The sequence below is a fragment of the Lepisosteus oculatus genome, chromosome 4 (assembly GCF_040954835.1).
Source record: "Lepisosteus oculatus isolate fLepOcu1 chromosome 4, fLepOcu1.hap2, whole genome shotgun sequence".
Taxonomy (NCBI): domain Eukaryota; kingdom Metazoa; phylum Chordata; class Actinopteri; order Semionotiformes; family Lepisosteidae; genus Lepisosteus; species Lepisosteus oculatus.
The window spans coordinates 34643051-34669217 of NC_090699.1; the positions used below are offsets into that span (position 1 = coordinate 34643051).

General features: G+C 35.6%; 1 protein-coding gene across 1 annotated transcript in view; it reads left to right on the forward strand.

Annotated features, from left to right (window-relative positions):
* The window catches only part of LOC102699018 (catenin alpha-3), a 545540-nt gene that overhangs the window by 93418 nt on the left and 425955 nt on the right, over positions 1–26167 (forward strand). The window lies entirely within an intron of this gene.

The window sequence follows — 26167 nt, forward strand, 5'->3', positions numbered from 1 at the left end:
AAATTATTAAGTGCAATTATTAAGTGCAATGGTTTTCAAAGATACGCTTTAAGCTTATGTTATTTCTTGTGAAGTGAAAGTTCATAAATGCAGCTCAGAGGGGATAATGACAGACCAGGCAGTCTCACCCACCTGTTTTAAATCACAATTATTGCTGACTTTCGTTACAGTATATACTGTATGTACCATTTTGTTTAGCTCCTCCTTTTATTTTCTAACCAGAAAGATATTCACCCCTCTCCCTTATTTTATACAGCAAAATAATTTACTGTGAGCTGCAAGAATAACAAAAGTAGTTATGAGGAACACTTTGCTGTAACTGGGGTGATCCTTTACTGTTTCCATTTTTGCTAAAGGGAAGCAAACTTGCTGTTAGATATTGTGTAAAATCTGGCATTTCACCGCTCACTGTAGAGTCTTTACATAGTGGACATTTTCTAAAATAAAATCACATAATAGTAGAGGAAAAAAAACTTGATAGTATGTTTTTAAATTGCATATTGAAGCAACTTGTCTTTAGAAACAAGCACTAACAATCACACACAAATGAAGCATTACCCTGTCAGTCCAAAAACAGGTTTTGTTTTTCCCAGCAGGGGCCTGCCCCATATGGCATCCTGTGCTGAAAGTTGAGCGAAGAAGTATCTCTAAGGCTGGAAAATCAGCCAACATCCCTGCAGCCAGGTTTATACCCACAACAGGGAATGCTGTGAGATTAGAAATCAGTGAAGCAGAGGTACATGCCAGTATCTGACTTTTCAAAGAAATAACTTTTTTTCCCCTTCAGGAGATTCAAACCTCTTGTTTTCATGACCTTAAGAATATTATTGTGGTAGAACGCATTGCATTTGCTTTTTGGCTGAGCTCACAGCAAACTTACTATAATCCTGCAGCTTTGTGTAACGAAGAACACATAATTATTTATTAATTATGATTTAAGGAAGATTAAACTATTTGTGGTATGTACACTTTGAATTTGTCAATAAGAGTGCCTTGTTTGGGGAGTATGTGGCTTTAAAATGAAATCACATTAGTATCACAAAAAATGTGGATCCAAGTCAATTTGAAAATACATTATGTGAAACAATGCAAATGAAAACTGAAAAACAATTAAATATGTTCTGATATAGCAAGAACAATAACATTAAGTTGAAATCTGTGAAAACAACATTTTTATTTTTTTATTTTTTGAAAACTAAATAGAATTATGCTTTAATATTAAAATATTTCGGAACATACAAAATGGTTTAAACTGTCAAAGTAGCTTTCTTTTTTCTCAACTCCCATTTGAGGGTAATTTTTGGATGTTTTTCAATTCACAAACTCACAAATTGTTCGTGATAGAAACTTCACAAAGTCTTGTCAAATGTCTGAAAGCAAAATGCTTTCAACAAAAAACATACATTTTTAAAAACAGTCTAAAAATGTCTTACTGCCTTGTTAACCTAGTAAATTTACATGACACAGAAAAATATTATATAGAGAGACAGGTATTTTATGTTAATGCATTAAATGCTAGTTTTCACATTAATTGGTTTCTCCTCCTCGATTTTTATTTCAGATGAGAAAAAACAATACTACTTTGGAATACTACTACTATCAAAATGATGTTTATATTTGATCTGAACTGTGTAGTAACCTCATCCTGAGACATACCTGGTAATATCTGCCTGGTCCAAAATATCTCCACAACCCTCTTCCTTGGTGTCCTGTGCATCTAAATTGTTCTCCTTTGTGCTCTTTGAAGAGCCACAGTACCCACTTTTTCTAATCACTAATTTAGGAAGATTGAAATTAGCACCCCTTAGTGAATACTGAATGCATATTAAAAACCTCATTAGTGGTATTTGGCAAGCTCATTTAAATACATTTCCATGAATTACCATTATTCATTATATGTAAATTCTTTCAAAGCGGTGCTTTATGCAGGAGCCATGCAGCATGCCACAAGTGGTACTGCTCTTAGTTAACAGGGGCGGAGCTGACACCAGGTGGTAGTTGTGCTTACCGCACATATTGTACAGTACATTATCCTCGTTTGGTAAATGGGTCCCTGAGTGTATGGCTGCAGACATACAATGTGGAAATTGTGGAGCCATATGCAGCAGTTTTGTTTTCCATAGTCTTACCTTATGTTTACATTTTTTTTGCCTTTGCTTAAGGTTAATTGTCCTTATGTTGAGAATATTCTGTCCAGAGAATGCTAGTAAAAAATAGAAAATCTTCTTTTACCTGGCTAAATGGAAAACACAAAGCACAGACCTAACTTTGAGTTCAAGGCCAGTAAACAACTTTGCCAACTGTTTTTGTCACGACACATAGTTTTTTCTCAATGATTTAACCACTTTGACAATATTCCAGCTTTTTAAACTTCTTGCCTAAATAAAAACTCCAGTACTTTTTATTTTTAACATTTCACCAGAAAAAAAATCTAGTAAAAAAACAGTACTGGAGTACTTGTGACACATTACAAGCTCTTGAATTTTAACTATGAAAATGAAATTAGACCATCCTAACATAACTATGTTTTGGCACAAATTACTTTGACTGTAAAAAGCAATGAAGTAGTAGGCCATATACTTCTTTTTCTTTAGCCAAGACATGCCATAAATGAGACAAATAAAGCAGAGATAAAAACGTGCTAAATTGTTCAATAATATTTACAATATTTTAATATTGTAAACATTAGCTTTTGATAGAAATATGTCACAATATATTACAAATTAACTGATTTAGATTAACTGTTTCTTTGACATCACTACATTTCTTTTTTGTGTTGATTTTTCCTTTAATGAGAAAATGAATGAATCATGTATTAATTTGTAGCAAGTTAAATTAGGTATGGTTAGGCTATGGTAGGAATACCATTTTTATTTTATGTAAAGAAGTGCAAAAAGATATCAAATTCCTGTGTGAACTAATAAAAAAGAATCTGACTATAATTTATTCTCCACTTGTTGAAATATTTTGGCTGTTTCCTGATGAAATGTTGATTTTATTCCACTTTAAAATGAAAATGTAATGTTTAAGAGGGAATTTCAACAACAAAATGCCATTCTTCCATACAAAAGTAAAACAGTAGAGTTACAGTAATTGCATAAATACAATTCTTTGTTATAACACAAAGTCAAATAACTCATCTACCTAATTTAATCAGACAAGCGGCTTGCTAATTAAGATTGGTCATATCCTTAGGTTAGGTCAGTCTGAATTTCTGTGTAAATTTAATTCAAGACAAAGTGGTTGAGTAATACATTTGTATTGGTTCTCAATGTTGCTTTTGTTAAAGTTATTTTAAACATATCAGTGGGACAGGGATTTTGCCATGTGAGGGCTAATATCAATATCAGTTTTCATAAATGAAAAATTTAGTGATTCGTACACATTTAAAGGGATTGTACTGTAATTGTATTTAATAACTGTTCGTTCTTCTAAATTCTTGTAATATTTGCTTGACATCTTTCAGTCAGCTTGGCTTTATCTCAATGTACTTTTTTTCTTCCATACATGGCAGGGATACTCTAATAAAACTTTATACATACAATGTTTTATAACCTTTAACTATTTAACTATTTATGTTAAATATAGGTGACAAATTCTACATAAAATCAGTCATATAGACAATTGTACTAAATTCAATCTTAAATGGATATAGTCATTATATTTATAATTAAATATAATTATATATTTAAACCACAGAAACATAAGTGCTTTGTAGCATCAAGACTGAAAAATATTTTGGTCCTTACATAATGTTTGTATTAATATTTTAATACTAAGTTTAGTGTTTTGGTTCCCTAATTTGGCTGTGATTTTCTTATGCCCATTTTTACAGTTGGGCATACAGTATTACTGAAGCAGTCTGTGTGAAGTACATCAATCTATGGCACAACAATGGTACCCCAGCAGGATTTTAACCCACAAGCTTCCAATTACAAGTGTAAGTCTTAGTGGTTCAAATATACCTGGCTGGCTATGGAAACTTTAGGTTCAGTAGGATTTGTAATGATGGTCTATATGAATATGCAATCTTACAAAATTGAAGTGGGGTTCCATGTGCAGTAAAATCTAAAGAGTTTTTCCTCTGCCCCTGTTAGAGGAAATTGCTTGTTGGACATTGGCAACCAAGTCTAAAATTGTTCTCTGTTTATCTATTTATATCTAAAAACAGAGCAATGGTGAAATTTACTCTGGCTGTTGAGTTTCTATTTTTCCTCTGTTATGGTCTCTGTGATAGTATCTTGACATTACAAAATATCAAGGCATTACAAAGAATTTTTAACAATACTGTTACTAGTCGTCTACTCTGTGTATTGAGGAAAATTCAGACTTTACAGACTTTTCAACTCTACATATAAAATTTTAGAATTTGGAACTTCAAAATTCATAATTTGTCACTCCTCCACCAAAAACTCTCCAGTGATAGTACAAATTTGACCATTTCCTGCAGGGATCAATGGTGAGACACTAGGATTTGGACTGTGGTCTAAACCAGTGGTTCTCAAACTGTGGTACGCGTACCAGCAGTGGTACGTGGAGTGCCGCCAAGTGGTATGCCAAATGACCCTGGAACTGTGTCATGTGCGTTGAAAAATCGGGACGGGTTTTCATATTTTAATACGTGTCGAATACGCAGCCTGCGTACTACGATACAGTGTGCGCTAATACTTCAGTGGACACAAGAGATACTCTGTAATTCTATACCACTCTATAGGAATGCATGCTACAGATGCAAGTGACCAATTGTATTTAAAAAAAGCTACTGTATCTCCAGCAAATAGGGAGAAAGGAGAATGTGCGTGATTTTGGAACAATGCCAACGTTGTAAACACAGGAATGCGTAGAAATACGTGCTAGGAACGCAGGTAATCTTGTGAGCACACGAAAGCGTGATAACAGAAAAATATTTAAGAACTGTTCTAATTTGAGAAAAATACACCGAGCGTCTCTGTGTTTCACTCCCATGCACATGAAATAAAAACTTTAAATAAATACGGAAATAAAAACGGAAACGCGGAAAAATGCAAGCTTGCGGATTGCTAAAGCAGGTAAGCTACACTATTTTTGAAGAACCTTATTTACCGTTGGCAAAAGAGCTGACACATATTATGTGTGGAGAAAAGGCTGCTAAACAGCTTGACCTGCTGCCCCCCTCCCCCTGAAAGACACAGTCATTCATAGAATTATTGAAATGAAGGATTATATCAAAAGTACACTGATAGAGCACGTTAAGATGAGCAGATGTTTTTCACTGCAATTAGATGAGTCTGTAGTCAATTTGGCCAATTTGCTCGTTTACGTTAGATACGAGTTTGAGGGCGTGTCCCATGAGGACTTTCTGTTCTGTAAACCGCTACCAACAGGAACTACAGGAGAGCACATATTTCAGCTTCTGAATGACTTTATCGAAGAGAATGGATAAAATGGATAAAATGTGTGGGAGTTTGTACAGACGGTGCTAGAGCAATGACAAGCCAACATAATGGTGTAGTTGCACGAATTAGAGAGGTTTCTCCAGAAATTAATGTACGCATTACAACATCCACCGAGAGACCTTTGCTGTCAAGAAAATGCCTGATGATTTAATATCTGTTAGACTCTGTTGTGAATTGTATCAAGGCTCGAAAAATTAATTCACATCTGCCTTGCTGAACTCAACAGGCTCACCCCTCTCACTGAAATGGTGCTTTTTTATTAGTTGTTGTTAATATTTTTTTTCGGTAAAACATTTTGAGAAGCCACCTTTAAAGGCGCTATATCAAATAAAGTTTTTTATTATAATATTTATTATATGTATGTGTGAGTGTGTGTGCACGCGCGCTCATGTTGGTCATTGAGAATTTCTGGGGTTCCTATGAGATGATGATTTGTAGGTGGTACTTGGATGCTTTGGTTGGATTAGGGGTGGTACTTGGTCCAAAAAGTTTGAGAACCACTGGTCTAAACGATTAGTGAACGGATTGTGGAAGTGACACATGAGAGACAGGAGTCTTGCTGTTTTTTGTTTTAGATATAGTATACAGGCAATTTTTGCAGACTCATTCTGCAAAAATTGGTACAGGGGTAAGAGTGAGTTGAATAAATAGGAGAACAGGGGAGGCAAAATATTTGGCATCATTTATTTTGACTTTAGCCTACATTTAGACTTTTTTTCTATTTGTGTTACCATCCAGATGCAACATTCTGTATCTTGTTTATGCTATAGGGCAGGTTTGGTACAGAATGTCCTTTCAAGGTAGTATGGTTCCTTAGAGAAAATAGCTAGTTTGCATGGTTCATTTTATAACTGTTAGGTCTTAAAACAGCAGATCTCTAAAGAAAATAGCACTCTACAATCCAGTCTATCATTCTTTAATTCATAGATAAGTTCCAGTCAAGCTTTTCTTTAAATAAAACAGTGTCATAATTTTTAAAAAGCTACACTGTTGCTTTTACGTTTTTTACATCGACACTTCTTAGTGATTTAGTTGTTTTAGTGATATCAATATTAAGTGTATTAAGTAGTTGCATTTCCCTCAGGTTGCTTTTAGTAATTGTTAATGGAACTTGGCAGTTCTACAACATTTCATTTTTGTAGTTCTTTTCAGGCAAACAAAAAGCCATTTCATGTGAAATGACCAAACGTTTTGTGAAATGTAAAACATTTCAAAGTCTAGTAAGAAGACTTTCTACTTTCTATCTCTCAAAAATTAAACTTCATTAAATTTTTGAGAGATAGATGATAAAAGAGGATGATTAATAATTGATCAGCCTCTCTACATACATATACATGTGTGTGTGAATATACAATATTGTATAAATAATGCAAAAAGGAATAAAGCTAAGTGTAAACATAAATCATGATATTGACTCTCCATGCTTGTGTAAAAATGAAATTCACCATAGTACAGTCAGGTTTTGACAAAGTTTTTTCTATTCCATTGTCATGCAATAAATGAGAAAGTATAGCCAGTGATGCTTCTTTAGTGTAGTGTAGCCACATGACAGGCTTATAGAAAGAACATTTGTTTGCTAGTGAAGACCATCCTCCCTCATATGCAACCTGTCTGATAATAATGATAATGCCTGATTCACTGTATGCACAGTTTGGAATTTTAGTTGATTGGATTTAGTTTGATTGTTTGAAAGCATTACTCAAGAGTATAATAGTATGTCATACATTTCTGCCTGATGGGTGACCTGGGACCTTAGCGTACTATAGTGACACCCAGCAAAGAGTTACTGAAGTTCTTCAACACACTCACCTATGATTCATCATAGAACTTGAAACCCTGCATTGACTTTTATCAATAGCTTTGACAGTTTTGAAAACTTGTAACAAACACCCCTGCCACCTCCTTTACTCAAGACATTCACTTCATTTTGCCTATCTGTGCATGACATTCCTATGAGAACAGGCTTTCATCTGATCACTCTTTTTGATCTCTTTTCAGATCAGTAGAATCCTTTTTTGGTAACATGCTTTAAGCTAAACACTATAGTGCACTAGGGCTTTGTATGTTTTTGTAACTTACTTCAATATAAATTCTGTATTGCTTACATTAGTGATTAGCAGTATATTACTTTTTATAAATTAACATTATTAGAACAAAAAAAATTGAAAAGCTCTTCTACAGTTTGTTCTGTAGCTAATCTCTCAGACTTATTCCCTATAGCAGACTTTCCCCAATATTTTTTATATACAGGTGCAGCCATTCAAAACAAGCAGTTGATACCGCATTATTTTGCGGTGCGCTTGACGCTGTATACTGCAAATAACGGTATTAATACCGTATATTCTCGCATAGAACTGCATGATACTGCATGATAACGCAGGTAAAATAATAGTATCCAGAATTTCCGCAATAAAAATAATAAATAAAGCTCAACCTCTCATGTTTGAGCTGTCGCCATCAAAGTCTTTACCGAAGATATTACTAATAGTATTTATAATGAATGACGTTGGACAAGCTGTAAACTCAAAGTATTGCCCTGGTCCACATTCTTTTTTTCATTGACCGTCTTTGTAAAAGTAACACCACAGCATTTCGTTGATCCAATCACGCATTTGTTTACAATCATGCAAAGTACAATAATTTTTGAGAATCTCCGATTCACCATGCCTTTCACATGCTCATAAAAGATATTGATTTAGGAACATAAACATATTACTGTATGCAAACTGTATTGTATACAGCAGTGGTTCTCAAACTTTTTGGACCAAGTACCACCCCTAATCCAACAAAAGCATCCAAGTACCACCTACAAATTATCATCTCATAGGAACCCCAGAAATTCTCAATGACCAACATGAGCGCGCGTGCACACACACTCACACATACATATAATAAATATTATAATAAAAAACTTTATTTGATATAGCGCCTTTAAAGGTGGCTTCTCAAAGTGTTTTAGAGAAAAAAACATTAACAACAACTAATAAAAAAGCACCAGTTCAGTGAGAGGGGTGAGCCTGTTTAGTTCAGCAAGGCAGATGTGAATTAATTTTTCGAGCCTTGATACAATTCACAACAGAGTCAGATATTAAATCGTCAGGCATTTTCTTGACGGCAAAGGTCTCGCGGTGGATGTTGTAATGCGTACATTAATTTCTGGAGAAACCTCTCTAATTCGTGCAACTACACCGTTATGTCGGCTTGTCATTGCTCTAGCACCGTCTGTACAAACTCCCACACATTTTATCCAGTCGATGCCATTCTCTTCGATAAAGTCATTCAGAAGCTGAAATATGTGCTCTCCTGTAGTTCCTGTCGGTAGCGGTTTACAGAACAGAAAGTCCTCATGGGACATGCCCTCAAACTCGTATCTAACGTAAATGAGGAATTTGGCCAAATCGACTACAGACTCATCTAATTGCAGTGTTACAATTCTATGTGTCTTTCAGGGGGAGGGGAGCAGCAGGTCGAGCTGTTTAGCAGCCTTTTCTCTACACATAATACGTTTCAGCTCTTTTGCCAACGGTAAATAAGGTTCTTCAAAAATAGTGTAGCTTACCTGCTTTAGCAATCCGCAAGCTTGCATTTTTCTGCGTTTCCGTTTTTATTTCCGTATTTATTTAAAGTTTTTATTTCATGCGCATGGAAGTAAAACACAGAGACGCTCGGTGTATTTTTCTCAAATTAGAACAGTTCTTTTTTCTGTTATCACGCTTTCGTGTGCTCACAAGATTACCTGCGTTCGTAGCACGTATTTCTATGCATTCCCGAGTTTACAACATTGGCATTGTTCCAAAATCACGCACATTGTCCTTTCTCCCTATTTGCTGGAGATACAGTAGCTTTTTTTAAATACAATTGGTCACTTGTGTCCGTAGCACGCATTCCTATAGAGTGGTATAGAATTACAGAGTATCTCTTGTGTCCACTGAAGTATCGGTGCGCTCTGTATCGTAGTACGTAGGCTGCGTATTCGACACGTATTAAAATACAAAATATGAAAACCCGTCCCGATTTTTCAACGCACGTGGCACAGTTCCAGGGTCATTTGGCGTACCACCTGGCGGCACTCCACGTACCACTGCCGGTACATGTACCACAGTTTGAGAACCACTGGTATACAGTATGCATATGTATATTTAATGTCTTTACTGTGCCCGTTTAAGTATTGAATATTTATATGGAATTTTACCACTGAAGGGAAATCTTAGTAGCTGAGCATAAAAAGAATAGGAGCATAATGCCTGTGAAGACCACAAACAATATTAATTTTGGAACATAAACATACAGTATTACAGTATGTAAACTGTATATGGCTGGTCTCTGTACTTTACAGAAAAAATACACACCAGTATTTCATTTCTCCCTAAACATTTTAAGCATCGAAGTCTAACTAACAAGTTTAACTAACGTGAAATATTGTGTATAAAAAGTGGTAGTTTTTAGCTTTTCTGCAAATACGCTCGATACCGGAGTCAACAAGCATACTTTTAGAATTTGATTAATAGGGAATATAATATGGAATCGTGTATCTAAAGAAATTAATAACTATATAATCATATTCATGTACTGCAACATACGAATAGTATATGCTGTACAATGTCTGACTTGGAAAGTCAGTTTCTTGCATATGAAAACACTTGCATTATGATTTTCCTTAAAAACCATGCTTAAATCCCTTTGAGCTGCTTAAACAGGTGAAGTTGAGAGTGTTACAGCACGGCTGTGTGCTGCAGGCAGTTGAAGTGAATAACAGGATGAAAGGAGTTTAGGGCTTGGGGAGTTTCACTGGTGTCTGAGATTGGCCAAAAGTGGTGTTACACTTCATGCGTCCCACCACCAGAGGGCACCCCTACTTCTAGTGCCTACTTCATCTGTGCAGCAGAGGCGCAGATCAAGCAGGCGGCAGTAGCCAATCCCTGTTTGCCTAGTGTCCCAACCTCACCACGCCTCCCCCTCCCAAACCTATTTAAATCCTGCTCTTTATTTAAGCTGTGCTCAGTATTGTTTTCAAGTCTTTGAGCTCTTGGTCTAGCCTTTGCTGAATTCTTCCTACCTGACATTTGGATCTTGGGCTGTTTCCTGACCTTGGCTTTTGGATTGTCTTCTGGCTTTGGAATTTCACTCACCTCTTGATCCTGATCTTGAAGCTAGCCGACGTGCTGTGAGGAATGAGGGAGAGTGATGGCCGACCAGGAGACAGGCAGACAGGGGTGTTGAAGTTGGCAGCAGGCAGGGAAATACACCACTGTGGAAGTCCTTGTAGTCCTGGGTACAGGCAGTGTGACGGAAGAGCCTGTCCTAAGGTACAGGTAGCACGGGAAATACACTATTCAAACACCCTCCGTTGAGCGGTTGCTACTGTAGATAAGTTCCTGAGGGTGCACACTCGGGCTTGACTAGTAACTGCTATTACTTCATTTCACATACATTCACATAAATAAAACATATACTTACATATGGGTATGAGTGAGTATTGTGACATGAATGGAGAGCACTCTCGAAATTAATGATACTCACTGTTTGTTTGGTGTTGGTACTTCTGAGATGGTTCAGCCTATGATGGCTCCGGAAGGCCAAATCTAACCCCAGTTTTTAAGGTGTATTTATGGAGATGGTTAAAATCACATGCATGTGAAAAGGGGGAAATGTTATTGGTTGTATTGATGTTTATTTTAACCGGGATAAAAGGAAATATAAACTTCGTAATTAACATAAATTTGATTATGTTCTTTTGTAAGTAATTGAATGAATGTATTATGGTTGTATAATTTGTGAAATTTTGAGTAATGGTTTGTTCCAAAGGGGGGGGCTTACATAGTGTAATATACAGGCTGGCTCCTCCTAATCAGTCAGTTGGTGAATCAAGTAGTTGTGACCAAAATCAGAGAGAAGGCAATAAGAGTAATTGTAAGAGGATTTGTCTTTATTTGAAGGACTATTTTCTTTTACTATTTTACTTTTGGGGTTTTTTTCTTGCGTTGGGAACGAGGAGCACTGTAAATAAACTGCACTTACTTGAGTGCTTTGTGGCAGAGCCATTCTTTTGTAAAACAGACCTACTTTGGTCTTCCTCAGGCCACTGTATGACAGGCTGGTTCAGGGATCCACAGAGGATATTTGAAGACTGGGATCTTGTGGAAGATTTAGGGATCTGTAGGAATTGCCAAGTTTCGCTTATGTATCCTGTGGAACTGCGCTGTACTCAATGATGTGACACAGGTAATTCAATGGTGGAGCACCTTCCCGGTGTTATTTTTTAAAATTAAACAGAGGACTGTGATTGTTGCATTAATCGGAAGATTGGGTGCCTGGTTAGCAGGGGGATGGTCGATCCGATGGGAGGCCTGCGTGTGTGCCGGGAACTGCGGGAGGACTGTGATTGCTCGTGGAAATGTTGTGGTATCCTGAGACATGCCTGGGCTGCGAGCCAACGCCAGTCCAGGCATGACAGTGAAATGTTAAAGAGTAACATGTACTGCTTTTGTTGCATGTGTTTGGAATAGTTTGCATTTGCTACCAGGAGTTACTGTGTCAATGAAATAGTGCACTTTGCACTGACTAAGAATTAAGGACTGCATTTAAAGATCTATTGTCTCTTGACAGAATTGATAAAAGAGTTGAAAATAATAGATGGATGATTTTTTGCAGACAGTGTTTAACATGTTCACCTGAAAAAAATGCAACTGATCATTTTCCGATTCAACAATACAGTAAATAAACAAGGGCAATTTTTTTTTACCGTAAAACATTCCAAAAGAGGGTGCTATGGGATAAATAAGCCATTTCTTAAATTTTATGTGCATTTCCTTAATGCAAAAATCAGTTGATAGAATAACCAACAACTGAGCCAATTGATTGACTTTATCTGGGTGAAATCTGTGGGTGAAAAGATAACTAGAATTCTTCTTTTATTATTAACTTGTTGGCTGTGTGCCTCATTTATAACCATCTAGAAACAGGCTCTCTAACAAGATTGGGGCAAAACTAATAAAGCCAGTGCACACATCTTGTTCGAAAATATTTTTTGTTGATAAAGTACATCCGTCCTTCGGATGAGACGTAAAACCGAGGTCCTGACTCTCTGTGGTCATTAAAAATCCCAGGGCGCTTCTCGAAAAGAGTAGGGGTGTAACCCCAGTGTCCTGGCCAAATTTCCAATTGGCCCTAACCAATCATGGCCTCCTAATAATCCCCCTCTATGAATTGGCTACATTACTCTGCTCTCCTCCCCACTGATAGCTGATGTGTGGTGAGCGTTCTGGCGCACTATGGCTGCCGTCGCATCATCCAGGTGGATGCTGCACATTGGTGGTGGTGGAGGGGAGTCCCCATTACCTGTAAAGCGCTTTGAGTGGAATGTCCAGAAAAGCGCTATATAAGTGTAAGCAATTATTATTATTATTATTATTACAGTATAAATAGGATACCAGTGTTATACCCACTGAATCCATATGTTTCCTACTGTCTAATTCTGTAAAAAATGAAAGATAGTGCCAAAGTGGAATATGTTGTTTTGCGATCGTAATGTATTGTTTTCATTTGGTTGTGTGGTTTCTTGACATTAAACAGAAGGCTTATTATTATTTTTATTCCATCTGAAACTAATGGATAAGTAAAATAAAAAGGTCTTATGGACCTTTAATTTTTCTTGACTTAATGACTAAAGATTAGTAAACTTAATGAGTTTCTTTTGTTGGAATAAGCAGTTTCCATCCTTGTTACTATAACATGTGAAAGAAAACAAATGAACATTTGATCAGTTTGTTACCATGTACCACACATAGAGCAGCATGGCATAACTGTATTGCTGTCTTTGTTGTGGCAATGAGCCAGAAACAAAGCATACTGTACTTGCTAGAACAAGAACTGTTGCTCTAATCAGACATGGGCAGTAGCACATAGCCCTGAAAACTAAATCGTTACTTTATAAACTGCTGAACATGCCTTGGCTCACTGTTTTGCAAAGAAAAATGCAAACTGCCATTTTCTGTGCTGCTTTTCTTTAAACTATGCAAGAAATTGTACTGTACTTTCCATCTTAATGTTTTCTCAATGTAATGAAAACTGGCTGAGTTCAGGACAAGATGAATCAGTGGCTATGTGAAAAAATAACAAGTATGCTCTTAAATTGATGTGAAGACTTTTTATCTCCACCTAAGTAAGGCAGTCTGTTTTTAATTATATTACAATTACAATTTTCAACAACTATTTTAAATGGAGGTGGATTGGAGATAATTGCACTGTTGGTTTTCTTTCCTATGTAGATTCTGATTCTTTTGTTAAAGTACTGAACAAAAAAAAATGCTGTAATCATATGTATCCATATTTTATATTTATTAACATCGTCTTTCATTTTGTTGTTGGAATGGATTTTAAAATGAAAAAAGTATATTCAATATTTTTCTGCCATCAAATATTATGTAAGAAAACACTGAATCATTTATTAATTTAGGTTCTCTAGTACGTAAAACGTGAGAACTACACAAATGATTTTTTTCCCATCATCTTGTATAAAAGGCACATTCAAAACATGATTTTTTCTGTACCAGCCTTATACATTAGGCCTAGTGACACCACTTTGTTCTCAGGTTTGACACTTATTAAATGCCCTTCAATATACATGTGTAGAATATATGTTTACATTGTGATTATAGTAATTGCATTCAATAATTATTGAAATTCTTAAAATTGTATGCATTGCTCAGTTACTCTTTTGCTGCTGAATATTAACAACAGTACTGGCAATGGGAATTTTTCTGTCTGAAATCAACATGCTTGAGGCTGTTCTGCAGCAGGCTTGCATACTAGCAGTCAGATTCAAGGTGTCATCATGAAAAATGGATGCTGCATACTTAAAGAGTTTAATGGTTACAGGAATAAAGAGCTGAATTGGAAATACAAGTGGTTGATATGCAGATTTAGAACTTTTTAATAGATCATATTTTTACGCTTTTAAAGAAATCGTTGTGAAAACAACTGGATAATAAAAAAAATGTAGGCAATGTATTTATCTAAAACTTTGTTTCAAATCCCACCCCACCCTCCCACTTATTGTCAGCAGCCTCTTTGAAGTAAACCTGTGGAATAAAAAGACATTTACATGTTTTTTAAATTGTCAAAAAAAACTTGGTCAACAAGAATTTTATTTGCTTGGGTTACTAGAAAACCATTAACCTCCCCCCTGTGATATGTGGTTGTTGCAAAATACATTATTCTATAGTTCCTTATAAGGAAGGTTTTTTATAAATGCGCACATGTATTATTGTTTATGAGGAGCAAAATCAATGTAACATTTCACATCATTGGTTTATTTGGTTAAAATTGAAAATGCTATTATTTGGTGGTTTTGTTCAACATGATGCTTTCCAGTTGTGCAGGTCTCAAGTACTGGACTAAAATTCTTCTGTGGTGGGTTCTTTTTTTCTTCACTGACAAATGTCAGTGCTATAAATTACACCACTGTTCTTCCCTGTATAGATTTTGCAGCTCTCGAACGATTTATATGTCCGTTGTGCAACTGCTGAAAGCCATCTATTCTCAGTTCTGCATTAAATCTGTCACATACAAATACTTCTTTATTCAACAGGAGCATGAGGCCTTCAGAGTTCTTTCAATTTCCCCACCTTTGATGCATGTAAATATTTTTTAAACTGATGTGCTAGAGAGGGTAAAAAGAATGCCTACAAATGAACTGTTTTAGATATCTACAATAAATGTTCAAAAAATACTAATTATTAATTATTAACTATTAATTTTCAAAATTGTATATGCTTTAAGTGGAAAATAGATTTCAATTTTTAAGAGAAACTGAATGTTATTATTGGAAGTTGAAATATATCTGTCGTTTGAGTAAGTCAGGATTTTATTCATATTACACAAAATATAAAAAAAATAGAATTGTGAGTTTATGCATTTGTAAAAAAAATGGAAGCCATAACTGTCATGTCACAAAACAGATCACATTGAGGCACCTGAGTTTGGAGGAAAAATGTTTTCCTTCACCTTGTTTTAAAAATACAATTTTTGGTCAGAGGTTTGTTGTGTTTTCTGACTTGATATGGTAGAAAGCAGAAATAAGCTTTGTGACATTGTCATATTTGCAAGGACAATATTGAGGTGCAGTGATGTCTGTTCCCTTGGGACAGCAATGCTCTTTGCTGGATATACTTAAAGTATGAAAGAATGCAGTATTTGTGAAAATATGGAATGCCAACATTGTTCCCTGCTGCTTACCTTTACAGATGAAAGGAATCTCCATTTTAGCCTGCTGTAAGTTGTTCACATTTCCTATATCTTCTCGGCAGTTGCTTTGGGACATATTCTGAGAAAATAGCAAACCTTAATTTCCCATGGTAGACAGTCACCATTGTTTCTCTCACTCAGGTGGAATTGTAAATGACACAGAGCATGGAGTATGTGCAGAATCTTTTAGATTTCGGCTGTCCATTCTCATTTGATAACATCACCCACCAGAAATGAGAGATCTATATGCAGAGCAGCACTGGCATCTTCTCTTCACTTAACCCAGTAAGGTTTCCACTCAAGTGAAGTTCTGTGCCAGACAAGTATACCTCCCTGAGACCATTACAAAAATAATAAAACACAATGATAAAATACATATGTATGGGAGTGTCCCATAAATATGTATCTTCTTAAGTATGAATATATAATTTATAAATAATTACACATAAGTTAGGAGGAGAATGCTATTTACATACACTGGTTTTAATATGCTTGACTACAAGAGGTGTGACAGTGTGACCATATGGGGTGGCATAATCTGGTTCCCCCAAGTGAAATGATAAAATGGCTGAATGGATTGTTAAAGTGGAGTTGGTGCAAGGTTGCTGAGCTTCTGGGAAAACACTAGGTTAAGTTAAGTGCCTTTTATTCGATTTAGAAAAAGGAAGTATATAATTGGTGGCATTTATAGGCTTTTTTTGCTTCCAAACTTTCACTACAAACTCCATATATCACTTATCGGTGATAGCAGATCATTCCAAACAGAAAGGCATTTAGTATAATTTCTAGTGAGAAGCATTTTTAATGAAACGTTCATGGTATTGGCTTGACGATTTGCTACAGTTGCATGCTTGTGGGATATCTCTTAAATTAAGGATTAAGTAAAGTTTGAATCAGTCAAACAAAATCAGTGAAAGAGTGTCTTTTTTTAAGTCAACAGTGTGTTGAATCTTTTACATCACTGAATGGTTGTTCAGAAAGCAGATTGGTAGTTCTGTATGTTCTCATTTGTTAGCTTGTTCATCATTTCCTTCACCTGAGACAACTTGAGGTCTTGTTTGATTTATTGCACACACATACTCTCATGCATGCACATACATCTTAAAACTCTTTCTAAGTATGTGTTACAGAAATCAGTCTCTGTGAATTCTTCAGTTTTGGACCTGTCAGAAAGAACTGGAATCCTTCAAGAAAAAAAAAATCAACAGTGGAAAAATATTTTAAAATGGGAAAAAGCCAAATTACCAACCATGTTTTTATTGCTGCTATTTCCCAATCATTGTTTGATTTATATTTTGTGTATTTCTTCATGTCAGGTTTGAAGTGTCAGCTTGAGTCAGTCACAATATTATACCCTGCTCAAAGAACTGTCATCTGCTTCACATGAGTGTTAGATTTTAATAGCCACAAGGGTCTAGTTAATGGATGTAAACAGTGGCATGTCCTGCCACTGCCAAGGAAAAATACATTGTAAGTACTTTTGCGATTGTGAGATTCATTATAATGACAGATCCTGGTGTTCAATCCCCCCCCCCATGTTTAGGAGTTAATCTGTGGCAGGGAGAAGAGACTTTGATTTGAAAATCTCTTAATTAACATCTATTACACTATTGTAAAACTGAAAGAAATGATGGATGTTTAGTTTTTTTTTTAAATAATGTAATAATGTCATATATCAGGTTGTCTTATTTTCATTTTTCAATCAAAGCTAAACCATCTGAATGCAAATAAAGCAGATTTTCTAAACAAAATATTATATGTATAATAGAAACGGGTCAGAGCAGGCAGAAAATACCTTTTCAGTGTTATAAGCAGTAACAACCCCTGTGTATGGGTATATCATGTTATAGAAATTCTTCTTTAACACAGATGAGTGAAGAAAAGTTATAAGATATAGATTTTTTTAATTTTAAATTTCACACTAAAAGTGTATTTACCATTTCTGGCTGTGGAGTTAGTTCTCTTGGATATTTTAGAACATGATGATGCTGATTGACTAGAAATATGCAAATAGAGATTATACAGACCTGTTTTTGCTTTTGGACTGTTGAAGTATCCTGTACTCCTATTTAAAACATACCCATACCTCTTTTTATGAACGTAATTTGTTCCCAGAAACCATTTCATATAGTGAAAATTCATAAAAAGAAAAACTTATTTCCATTATTGCTAATGGGGAAAGATTAAAGTCCTTTCCTGATTCCAAAAATGTAACCCTTACTACAGTATGTTTTTCCCAAAAAATGACAAAGGAAACAATTATAACCAACATTCATACCATGGTTTGTGTTTTTAGTAATAAAAAACAGTTTACCTAGTTAGACATTATTCAAACCTAAGGGCAATACCATAAAGTTCATTTGCTTATTGTGTAATTACATATACTGACAATTTTCATTTTCTTAACATCTTTAGGGTGCATGATAACATCTAAATCACACATTTTCTTCCATGAAAAGTAAGAGTACACACATTAGCGAACAACACACAAAACAAAACATAGTGAACGCTCGTGCCACTTCATAGGCTCTGTGCTAGCTCTCACCCATACTGGTTAGTAGAATGTGATGTGTACGCTACACATGGGGTGGTGTGGTGGCTGTCCTGTCTGGCTACGGATCTGTGCCTGTGGCTGGAATGTTGCCGGTTCGTATCCTGTGGCCAGGCAGAGGAATCCTACTCCGTTGGGCCCCTGAGCAAGGCCCTTAACCCTAACTGCTCTAGGGGCACCATATAAATGTATGTGAAAAAAGATGAAGTTGGCTTTCATTACCCAAAATGTGGGTAACAGTTCACATGCTTTGTGGTATTGAATTTTAATAAAACGAACACTTGTAAAAAGTGTTTAAAAGTGATACAAACTGTGTTTTGCTATCCATGTTTTAAAAAATAACACCACAGCATTTCGTTGATCTGATCACATATTCGTTTCCAATCATACAGATTGTAATCATACTCATAAGTTTTGAGAATCTCTAGTTCACCATGCCTTTCACATTGCTCATAAATTATATTAAGTTAGGAACATAAACATATTATGTAAACTGTATATGGCAGGTATTGGTAATTAAAAAAATATATACACCAGTATTCCACTTTCTTCCTAAGGATTTTAAGCATCTTAAAGTCAGATTTAAAGTCTTACATGTGGTTATTTTGGAAACATTTTTACATGCTCCTTCTAATTATATTTAGTTTAGATACTTTGAAAAAAGTTGTAATGTTTTAACCTTTTTTGCGAATACACTTGTTATCGGAGTAAACAAAAGCATACTATTAGAATGTCATTAATAGGGAATATAATATGGAATCACGTATCTAAAGAATGATATTAAATTAAAGATCTAAATACATGTATTTTTATAGCTGGTAGGATTATTGTATTCCACTTTTTTTGTAAACATTCTATTAACACCCGATTTTCAGCGGGTGAGAAAGAGACAGAAAAAAAGTGAATCCTGTTTTTTTTTAATGGTCTGTAGCTCAAATCTTGCTTAATTAAAAATTAGACACAATAAGAGTATTTTTGGACAATTTTGTGAAACTAAATAAATTAATAACAATATTAATTTAAGGATCTAAATATATTGTAACGAATACGGCCGACATTACAGGTTGTGCGATCTGGCTTGCCAGCACGGTGACGTCACCGCCCTTTCCTGTGAATAGCAGGGACCTCTGTTGTGTGATGCTAGAGGCCCGGGTTTGAGTCCCTAGTGGTATTATTGTGCTTTTGACAGTAGACCCCTGTTTATCAATCATATTGATGACAAAGTAAATCAGCAAAATGAACTTATTACTCATGTTAAATCATGTCAGTACACATGCTACAAAAATATTTTACTGATGATAACTTTGTGACTGTGTTGTCATTAAATTATCTTTTGATTATATCATCAAAAGTATAACAATATTATTTTAAAAATTTAAAATTTTATATTTTCTTAATTGGTCTACATTCTTCCTGCTTTAAAGTCTTAAGCCATCAAAGGCTTTTTTATTTGTATGTGCATAGATTTTTAGCTGATATTAGTAATGTTTTTGCTGCTATTCAGTATATATTGCATGCCAAGGAAAGTTTCAGTATTTAGCACTTTTTATTTTTCCTTCATACAGAAGCTAAATACAGATGTTTGTCTAATATAACTGCTTAGCAATAAAACATATGCTTTTAATCAAGAGACCTACTGTAAGTTATAAGGCAAAAAGTAGGCTACTCATAAACTTGAAGGGAATGCTCTGAAACCTTGATAAATGTTTGGTTTGGGTGTAGGAATAAATGAAAAGTGGTAGGGTATTTATTGACTTTTTTAGCCTTATGTTAAAACACCTATTAGATACTAATTAATGCAAACTTATGAAAAGAGACATTTCTATTACAGATATTCCAGATTTCTTGTCAGCCTTGTTGACTAATGATCTACAAAGTAGCAAATAAATGAAGTGAAAGTGTAATGGGATATGATGCTTGAGGTCAGCCTTATGGAAGGAACACATTTTTCTTGTCCTGTTTTTAATTAGATTGTAAAAAAGTTGATTGTACATAAACGTGGGGTGCATAGTGTGTTTCGACCAACATTTATGTTTTTTGATTGACTGAAGGACCAATGTGATGCATTTTTCTCAATATAATGGTCACTATGTCCTTTAAAAAACAAATGGTTTTGCACATACCAAGACACACCAGATACAGTATCAGATTCTAAAATTAGAGATGAATGTTAACTATCCTTGACAGTGAAACGCATTCTATATTTGTTGTTTATTTTTATTCACAGCTCATAATGAGACTCTTGACCTAAAACAACTTCCTTATTTCTATGACTAAACAAAAATCATTTACATATTGATATGAGTGAAATGGTGTGTTGGAGTCACACAGTTGGCCTCATTTTGTGTTCTAGTTTTCTTTTGTGGATGAGGCTTTCATACCGCATTATACTGCATTATACCGCATGCAAATTAAATTATGATAATAGTATCCGGAAGCATCTTGTAAAACCACCAGGTGGAGCTAATAAAGCTTAATGTCTTATGTACAGCATTTGAGCTGTTGCCAGAAAACACCCGATTTTGAATCCCAGTCATAATTGTGCCAGTCCCAGGACAATCTTTTTTAAGAATTTAAGTTGTATACTTTTTAGAGTTCTAGTAATTTTTAAACTGTGTATTACAGTATGTTAATCATTAAACATTAAAAAGTCTGTATATTTTATAAAAGCAAGATTGATCAGTTGGACAAAAGTACACAACTTTCCACCTTCACCATAAATAATTTAATTATTCATAAATATTTAACGCATCAAAGTCTTTAACTTGGTAACTTAGGGTTGGGTTCTGGTTTTAATGTGCTTGTTCTAACATTATTATGCTTATATTGTGTACTTCATAAAACGTTATAATGTTTTATCCTTTTCTAAGAATACATAGTAAGAACACTACTTGCTGTTATTTTAAAAAGATAAATGTTGTAGTGCTTTAACATCACTTGACAGTTATATGAATATGGAATCTTGTAACTAAGCAGCTAAAATATCACAGGTGGACATTTCAGAAACATTTTGACATCCATTTCTTTTAAAAAAAACTTTTATTGTCCTTGTAGTGGTAATGGACAAAGCACTGCACCCAATGGTTCAAAGCGTGATCAGAGTATTACTTTTGGTTTGTTTCTATATATATAGAATACATATAGTGCATACATGAAAATAGTACACTTTTATAGGTTCTGGCGTGAATTTGTGTATCTGGATAAATTAAGTGATGGTATTGTGATTAAGGATTTGTTCATGAAATTCTTTAAGTTAAACAAATGAAGGAAGAAAAATTTAAAATTGGCACTCAGAGATTCTGACTGATTTAATTCCCCTCATTTAGCTGAAGCGGATTAAGAAATCATGCAGTAGTTACAGTAAGGGAACAAGTAATTGGTTTATTCCATGCTAAAAAGAGAAGAGATAAAACACAACGTTTCGGCTGTGAAGCCTTCTTCAGGTGTGAGCTATTACCCTATTGTTCTTTTGCAGACTATGCATGCTGATGCACCTGAAGTAGTTACAGTATATGTATTGCAAGGTTCTCTGTTTTATTAACAGACACTCCGACTCAAACAAGTGTTGTACAGTGATATAGACGTGGGTAATATCATCCCCATTAAACAATGTGCTTGTCTCGCAAATCCTGCTAAGCTAAAAATTAGACAAAAGAAGAGTATTATTAGACAATGTTGTGAGGCTCTGGCGGAATTTCTCAGTAAACTGAAGAGTTATAGAGGAGACATGTTGTGTATTGCCTCTTTTTACACTTGTAAAAAAGAACATTCTATGTTAATGTGACACGGAAGATATTTGTAATAATGTAGCACTTTTGGGCTCACATGGGTATGTGCCCTACACCGCTGGGGCTCGAACCCAGGCCTGTGGCATCACTCAAGAGGGAACCAGCCAGTTGAGCTAAAGGGAGATCTCCCCTCAACCCGCAACTGAGGTCCCTGCTATTCACAGGGAAGGGCGTTGACGCAAATTGCTTTGTCAGTATGGCCATGGGGGGAAGGGGGACTCGTACGCTGGGCAAACGTTCAAAGTCAAATTCTCCCACGAGGGGGGTACCTTTGAAGTGGAGACGACGGCACTGAAAAATTTTATTTGCAACACATTCAAAAAAAAATTCCAGGAAAGTTTAGCCTTTATCACTAATGTAACACCTAAATGAAGACATAAATATAGAAATCCTTACATTACAAACTCCAGGCATTTAATTTTGTCTATTGCTACAATATCGACAGCAATATAGTTAAAAGGAACATGTCAAAACGGTTGATCGAGTTAACAGTCTGGGTGTGGCGACTTTCAAAGTAAGGCCTTTTTAAAGGTGACCTGATCTGACATTGTTCCACCTGGACCTTGTTGGGGAAAAGTGCACCTAATGAGCTTTTGTGTGATTGGTAAGTTGCAATGCCTCATTGCTTAAAACAAATTGGCAACTTTTTGTGAAAGTACATAAGCTATAACTAGAAAATGTTGTTTCTTTTTTCCATCAGTATATTTATACTTTTAAAATATTTAAATCCATTGAAAATTATACATTTTTGTTAAAAAGAAGATTAATGTCAAATAGGTGAAATTGTTTTTCTCCGTATTTCAGAAACATGTATTTCTCAAATTAATGTTTAATGTAACTGTAAGCAGGGCTTTAACCCCCTGGGTAGAATATACTAACCTTCTCCACATTTTCCCAAGAGACGCACAAGAGCATTAAATCATTTCTACATCATAAACTGAGTACATTGAGGTGTGGGCTGTGATTACAGCTCACAGATACTGTATATTCTCTGAATAAATTTGGTCATGGACATCATGAATTAAAAACGGCCTTTGAAAAACACATACAAGGATGATGAGGAAGAGAATATCTCAAAAATGTTTGTTATACTGTATATACTTGCCATTAACATAATAAAACATATTTAACAAATGAAAATGACGTGCACAGTACTCACTTTGTCATAGGGATGGAGAATGAACAGAACTGTTAATTCAATTTTGGGTAAAAACACCAGTATTATGCACAAAAAAATAAAACTGGAAGTCTGTAGTATCACAATATACTGTTACAATACAGTTATTGTTGTAATTTATGCTGACCAAATGTAAAATGGATTTAGTTGTTGATTATGTCTGCCAAGTTTCAAATCAGTCAGTTCTTGTGTGTATTATTGATGCAGAAGAACAATTATTTCCTCCCTGATTTTCTCTCTTTATGCTTGATACATTTTGAGAAAATTGGCTGAAGGTTGCTTTACTAGGAATAGTTTGAAAGATCGAAAAGAGAAGAACAGAAGACAAATACTTAAAATCATTTTGGGCTATCCAGTTGTTCCCAAACCTAGTCCCTGTGTCTGCTGATTTTCATTCCAGATAAACTTTAAATTACTGGTGCTTACCGATGCCTTTAATTAGTCTTGTTGTTTGTTGAGCCTGTGGTTGGTCCTAATTGTGAAAAATACTGTATCCTACTTCAAATCAATTTGAGTATGTAGGGTTTTAAGTTTCTTTGCAATTTGCTTTTCCTTATTTCTGAAAAACGTTTAATGGCTTTGAGAGGAGGAGTCAGATGGTAATAATAATATATCAAGAACTCCTTCAAGTGGGCAGTTTTTTATTTCTGCAGTAGTCCAGTTGGTTACATTTCAGGCAACAAATCTGAATAAAGGGATTAATGAAACAGAAATTGGTACAGGTCTGATACCAGTCACAATTCTTTCTCAAATATTTAAAGACTTCTCCCAAATAGAAGATTTAAATCAACTAACCTGTGAATAAGAGCTCAGGTGAAGTAAAAACAAGCAGAGACAGTAGCACCACAGTAGTAAAACTAGGACCTACTGGGCTTTACAAAGCCTATACACTCACTACTGGATACAGTACAGTATGTGGAGAGAGTTGTTAAATAGTGAAAGTACTTTTTTCTAATCTACTTTTATCTAATATTGCATTCAAAATAAATTTAAGCATTTGGTGTTAAATGCAATTTATGAATCAATTTATACAGTAGTTAATTAAAGAACCTTGTAAGTTTTCTTTCACTTTTTTATCAATTTTATCTGTAGGAACAAGTTTGTTTATGAGGAGAAAGGAGTCATTGACTTTCACATAAATGTAACATAATTTTTATTTAGAAACTACAAATTTTAATTTATATATTTTTTATTTATTAACCATGTTTAAACCAACCAACTGAACCAGATTACATAAATATGAAGTTAATTCAAACTAGTTTAAAACTGGCAAATTAACACAAAGCTGAATTTGTTTTAGGGAGAATGTTTCTCGTTGGGTTTGTGCATATCATTAATATTTAAAATGGCTCCATTAATTAAACTCATTATATTCGACATGGGGGAATATAAAGGGTGGTGCCAAGACAGGCCCTCAGGTGCTATCTGTGTAGAGTTTTTATGGTTTCAGACTCCCCCTTGATTCTAAATTGGAAGAAGCAATTAGAAAATGGATGGGACGATTACAGTATATTCAACATACTGGGACTTGTTCCCATTCTGAATAGTGAATAGAAAAAGAATATGACAAAAGGTAAAAATGGTATTTAACTAGAAAGAAAACACAACGTTTCGGCCGTGGAGCCTTCTTCAGTTGTGAGAAAGACATGGCAGTAAGCAAAGGTAATGTAGCATAGGAGAACAAAAGCTGGGAGAGAGGAGGAGCAGGAGGCGGAAGCAGGGGACAGACAGAGCAGCCAATCAGATAGGGTGAAGACAGGTGTGAAATGAAACCTACAATGAATAGAGAGAATTTAGAAGAAAACAAGTCTTGTCGTTGAGAGAAGGGGAAAGGTGTGATCCTAGCTGCAGGATAATTTTAGTTTTGGTAGTCTTTCTGATGTTGGACTTAGGAAAACCAGCTTTGAGAACACAGATGGAGAGATTAGTGTGATCAGGTGTAGCAGAGCTAGTTTGGACCTCAGCTGCCTGGGCTGAGGGAGGTCTCCCTTAGCTCATTCAGCTGATTCCCTGTTGCGTTATGCCGGAGACCCAGGTTAGTGCCCAGGTGTTGCAGGACAAACCGGCGGGGTGGAGCAGCGAGGGCACAAGCTCGCGCAGAACAGCGATGGTCACACATGGCCGTCAGAGGTGAATTGAGAAACAATAGGTTTGGAGACATCTTAAATCTTCACAGCCCTAACATGTTCTCTGAAGTGGTCTCTGAGTCTCCTTCCTGTTTCCCTGATATAGATGGCTGGTCATTTACTGCAAGCGATACAGTAAATAAGGTTGCTGGAGGTACGAGATGTCATCTGAGTGATCCGGAATTGTCCTGAGGGGCCTTGAATGAGTGTGGTGTTAGATATGTACTTGCAGGTGATACAGCAAGCTCTTTTGCAGGGAAAGTGCCTGGTGTGGATGGTTGCTGAGGGCAGTCAAGGGAGCTGTGAACAAGAAGGTTACTCAGATTAGGTGGTCGAAGATATGAGATGATGGGGTGGTCAGAAAAGAGGACCCCAATGGAGGGATCATCCTGTAGGATGGAAAAGTTGTCGTTAATAGTCCTGGGGATAGGAAGTGTGTTGGGGTGGTAGAGAAGCACCAAAGAAATGGGGTTGTTACAGCAGGAGTTCCTGCTCGAGTTGATGGTCCGAGGGGTGTTTTTGGCTTGGGCAAGAGCCCTGTCAATAACGCTGCTCAGGTGTCCTCTGTTGATGAAAAAATAGTACATTTTGAGGTCTTGGTTCTGGAAATCGATGTTGTCACTGCAGAGTCATAATAGCTGAAGGAATTGTGAAAAATGGAAATTAGCGTATTTGGAGTGAAATGAGCTGTAAAGGAGATAGTTGTGTGAATCTGTGGGTTTGTAATAGACTGAAGTAGAGAGTTGGTGGTAGTTAATGGAGACGATAATGTCTAGAAATTGAAGAGTAGTGGGAGATATGTTAACTGTATATATCAGGGACAGGTGTAAGTTGTTGAAGTGATG